Genomic DNA, 5562 nt, shown 5'->3' with positions numbered 1-5562 from the left:
CTTGATGCAATTTCCTTCCAGCGTCAGACCTATCGAACAAGAATAAGTGATTCACTTCTGATAGGCAATAGTGTGTGTGTGTGTGTGTGTGTGTGAGAGAGAGAGAGAGAGAGAGAGAGAGAGAGAGGACATCCCCTTTTCTGAAGGGAGAATACAACCAAGAGGAGGGAGTAAGGTGTAGACCTCAAGCAAGTCTACACCCAGAAAGGTTGACATCATCTCTGAAAACGAAGATAAACTTTAATTCCAGGTACCACTCTCTGGATACATTGGAGCAAAGAGGTAGATTCCTCCAGCTATAAAGAGCCCTGCCACTGTGGATTTGTGAGGCTCAGTTCATATAGTTGCCATCTTCGGTCAGAGCTGCACCCTGCTGTCTGCAGCTTTCTCAGTATGAGATAGTATTCCCACGGCTCTCGTAGGCATTGTTCTAGTGGTAGTTCCAGCCCTGCATCAGGTGCCTGCCTTGTCTGACAAGCAGTCCACTAGATCCTTTGTCATCTAAGAGGGGGCTGCCATGCCTCCATGACGCTTGGATTCTGTACACCTGCAGAATGAGAGCCACATGGGCTCTGCCAAGGCTCATTGCCTGTGCACTCTCGAGTGATGGTTGAATTGCACATGAATGCACCTGTACCACAGCTGAAAAGCAAGAAGCAGAGTCCAAGGTGGCCCTGGGCAGGGAGCCTACTCTTCCCTTAAAGGCTCTAATGCTGCTGGGATGGGAGGGACAACCTTCAAATCCTCTGAAATGTCTTTGTTCTGATGCATGGCACCTGGCTCTCTTCTCGCCCTGCTCATCTTTCTACTCACTGGTTGCTTGTCAATACTCCAACAGTACATCTCAGGGTCAGTTTGTTTCTTGTTTGTTTTATAGACAGGCTGCAAATTTTCCATTTTCAATACTCTGCTGATCTTTTAGTTGTCATTCTATTTCTGTCTTAGGTCAGTCCGTCCCACACTCGTCTTGCTGTAGGCAGTTGCATTAGTTACTTTTCTCTTTGCTCTGTGACTAAACACCCACCAAGAACCAGCTCAGGGGAGGAAGGATCGCCCTGCACTTCCAGATGGGCTTGTCACCATTAGAAAGGCAGGCTTGACAGCCAGCAGAATCTTGACGCGGGTGGGCACATTGCATCTGAAGTCAGAAGGAGAGAGAGAGAGAGAGAGAGAGAGAGAGAGAGAGAGAGAGAGAGAGAGAACAGGAGAGGGAGAATGGCGTAGCATTCAGCTCTGTCTCTCCTCTTGATTCAGTTCAGGACTCCAGCCCGAGAAATGGTGCCCCTCATAGTTAGCTCCTCAGTGAACCAGTCTAGAAGCTCCCTTACAGATAAGCCCAGAAGTTTGTCTTCTAAGTGTTTCCTATGCCCTGTCAAGTTGAGCATGAGCACTAACTGTCATAATGGTTAAAGGTACAACGCAGCTTCCTCAGCCTTTTCCTGCTTAGATATTTCAGGCCCTTGCATGTCCTAGCCATCCTTCTTAAGATACACCTCTGAAGGCCGGGTGTGCTGATGTGTGTCTGTAATCCCAGTACTCTAGAGACAGGCAAGAGAGCTGCTGCACATTTGAGCTCAGCCTGGTATACATAGTGAGCTCTAGTCCAGCCAGGGCAGCATAGAATCCTGAAAAAAAAAAAAAAAAAAACAGACAAATTCCGCCTTTCCAGAAGCCTGGACATAAGGGCATGAACACAATGCAACCAAATTATTTGCAACTGTGTAATAAAAATAACTGTTATTCTAGTTCTAAGTTAAGACTTCCTGTTTCCCACCTACCATCTCATCCGAATGGAGTTTATTTGTCCACGTTTCCATCAGCATTCTGGTCATAACCTATTGCAGCCCCTTCAGTGACCAGTGTCAAAGAATCTAAGTGAGTTTGAGATTCAGCAGAATCAGGGGACTCAAGACAATGCTGCTTCAGAGCCCTTTGCTGGGCATCTCTCTAGATTTTGTTCCAGGATAGCTCAGGGTTCAAAGCAGCAGGGACAGAGAAACAATGCTAAACATAGAGCGGTTCTCATCACTCTCACCAGGCGTGCTGAGGATGCAGAAGGTCACATAGCCAACTGGGGGCTGCTGTTTGTTAATGCCCTTGAGTGAGATAAGCTGGGTCGCGGAGGAAGGAGAGGAAACATCTTGCCTGTAGCATTCATTGGGCAGACCAAGCAAGGCATTCTTCCCAGGGGAGTACACAGATTCTAAGGGACTCAGGTTCGAACAGCAGAACAGCAAGGCTACAATAACCACTTGATTAACTTCTAAGATGATCCTGAAATCACTTAATCCTCTTGACCTAGGAACACTCATGAGAATTGCTATCAATGCTGTGTTTATGACCTTCTAGAATTTGCTTAGGCGTCTCCAAATTCCACACTTCTTACTGTGAGCTGCTTCCAAAGCCATGTCTATATATCTACAGTATATAAATAGCTACATATTTATAGCAATGCCAGGTTCCTGGCATCAATTGTGTGTCTCAGTTTAACTTCTCTTACTATCAAGAATATTTGAGACTAGGGAATTCATAATAATAAAAGAAACTTTTGAGTTCATTGTTTCAGAGGCTGGAAAGTCCGAGATCAGTGACCAGAATTAGTGAGAGCTTTATGTCACCTCCACTCAGAGGAGAAAGCAGAAGGGCAGATAGGAGTGTATACAAGAGGCAAAACATGAAGGACAGTTGTAGAGACAAAATGACAAAAAATAAAGGGGCTAAGAGTAAAGTGTATATCTCCCACTCTCCAGCAGTTTGACCCAAACCATACAGAGCTGACTGTAAACTATTAAACTACATAAACTATTAAAGTCTAACTTTAAAGCTCCTAGCTCCTCCCCCCAAATACCCAGTCTCAGGAAGGACAATGAAATTTACTACCTAGCAAGACAGTGAGTTACTCAATTCTTACCTATTTAAATATGCCCTCCCACAAACGGTACAAAAGCAAGGCTAGGTAATTTCTCTTTAACTGTTATAGCATGATCACACTAAGAATTCAGCTGCTGTGTTTCTCTGATTCTTTATTAAAATTTTTCTAGCTGGGCATGGTGTGGAGGCCCAAAACTGTGAGCTCATTTCCACGTTGACCAAAGGTCAGAGAGTTGGAACTTCTAGTTCCTTCAAGATTATTGTGTTTCTACCCCAAACAAAGTTCCCACCTAGGTGTAGATCAAAGAGTTCTGCTCTCTCAAGGTTATTTACAACACTGGTGGATAATAGTCAGACCTTGTGCTCCTGGAATAGAGAAGTAGATCTGTTCCTACCTCAAACAGAAGTCTTAGGATCCAATTAAGTTCCAGTTCCCTTCAGGAGATAACTTTGGATTCCACCCAGGGAGTGGTTTGTCTACAGAACGCTTTGGTCTAGGGTGTGAGCATGACTTGGTGACTTGTTTTGTTCTAGCAACAGAATGTTTAACTATAAATGTAGTCCGTGACCTTCAACTGGTCTGTTCATTTCCTTGTGTCGTGTTATCACGGTCATTTGTCTTACTCCTACCTTTTGGGATCGTAGTATTTTAAGCAATTGGAAAAATTAATTGCGGGTGAATTTCAATACTACCCTGGCAAGAGGTATTTTTGTTGTGGCTGGTCCCTGACAGCTTGATGGTGGTGCATGCCTTTAATCCCAGCACTTGGGAAGCAGAGACAGGCACACCTCTGTGAGTTCAAGGCCAGCCTGTTCTACAGAGTTAGTTCCAGGACAGCAAGGGCTGTTACACAGAAAAACCCTGTCTCAAAACAACAACTTTTCTAACAATTTTGGGGTGACATCTGCTTCTACCAGGACACCCGTTTTCAACAAAACTAATCCAATCCTGCAAGAATGAGAAGTCACTTGCATAGAGCATTCTAGAAGACCTCGCCTCTATAACCTAAACTCCCCCATGTGACTCCACCTCCCAATGCTGCCTTGTTTAGAAATCAAGGTTCCAACACACATAATTAGGATGCTCTGAGAACTCCTGACTTTACATTATGCCCAGGCCTTCAGTGGCAGTATTCTTGAACTTAAAGCTATAACATTATCTACTATTTCAATGAGTACCAAGGAAAGTCACAAACCACTCTCTTCATTTCTGGCATTGAGATAAAGGAAGAGCGGATTGAAAAACCCTCCAAACTTATTTAGCAATCCATTGTCTCCCTTCTTATTCTCAGTAACAAGTAGGTTGATCATGTCTAGGGCAATACAGAACATCAACAGTCTTGGGTGCTATCATGTTGACTCCACAAGGCTCAGTGTCTGGGCAAGAATCATTTGTAGTCTTATCTGACTATTTGGCTGTGGTTCAAAGGATGCACAGTACAGACAAAGAGAAGTTAGAGAGAATGTGTCACGAAATAGAAGCTGATACAGGGATTACTGTGCAGTAGAGACTGCCTGATGGCTCATAAACAAATTGTAGAATGCCAATGAGTCTGGATTCAGAGTTGAAGGCTAGTGTTGGCTTCCTCATGTAGTTCTCAGGTCTGATGACATTATTCAAAGCATCATTGCTCCCAAGTTAATTCCACGGCATGTTACAAATAATGTAAATGAAAAATAATCCTTAAAAAAATCTTAAAATTAGAACTACTATACAATCCACATTAACCACCCCAGAGTATATAATCAAAGGACTTTATGTGAGCATAACCCAAAAATACTCAAATATTTATGTTTATTGGTACACTGCCACAACCAAAATGTGGAATCAGCCTATATGTCCATCCACATAAAAATGAATGAGGAAAAGGAGGTACATATACACAATACATCCAGTCACAAACAAAAATGAAGTAAGTTCATTTATGAGAAAAAAAAATGAATGGAGAGAAGAGAAAGAAAATTAAGTGAAACCAGTTTAAGAAAAGTAAGCAAAACTCAGAAAGGCAATTATACTGTATTTTCTCTTACTTATGGCATGTGTGCATATTTACTGGGTTGTATATTATGTATAAAGTAGAAAGAGGGAATGTGTGGAAAAAGAAGGGGATCTAAAGAGAGAGTCAAGAATAACAGGGCAGAAGGTGGCAAGTTTCCATAGTCTCATTCATATGTGGAATGAGTGTGATAAAGAAAACTCTTCTTCAGGGCAATAGGCTTGGGAAGCACTTGGTTATCACATAGTTCTAGTTTGCACTGTGAACCCCAAAAGAGAACTACTGCAGGAGCTCCTTTAGCCAATAGCCTTTAAGAGACCAGCCCACTAGGGTGTGGTCTCTTAAAGGCTATTGATCAAAGGAGCTCCCACAGCAGAAAATGGAACTATACAGCTTCCCTAAACATTTGTCTGTGAATTAAAAAAAAAAAATGGGGCAGGCTTACAAGGTATGTACTGAAACCAAGGGTTTCTCTTCCAAAATGTTCATTTAAAGATCCAATGGAGAGCCCCTTAGCCTGGTAAGTCCTTGAAAATGGTCCCAGGCATATGTAGATGGTCACTATTAAGCCATGCATGCTTGTGTTTTTAAAAGGGGGGCGGAGACCTTAGGCCACATTCCTCGAGCTGTTTATATTCCATTGATATGTTACTTGATCCGAACATACTAGCTTTCGGGGGGGGGGGGGGGGGGC

This window comes from Alexandromys fortis, unplaced genomic scaffold, assembly GCF_014885135.2.
Source record: "Alexandromys fortis isolate MF-2015 unplaced genomic scaffold, M_Fortis_MF-2015_v1.1 scaffold_120, whole genome shotgun sequence".
In the NCBI taxonomy this organism is placed as follows: domain Eukaryota; kingdom Metazoa; phylum Chordata; class Mammalia; order Rodentia; family Cricetidae; genus Alexandromys; species Alexandromys fortis.
Note: the sequence above shows the minus strand (reverse complement) of the source record.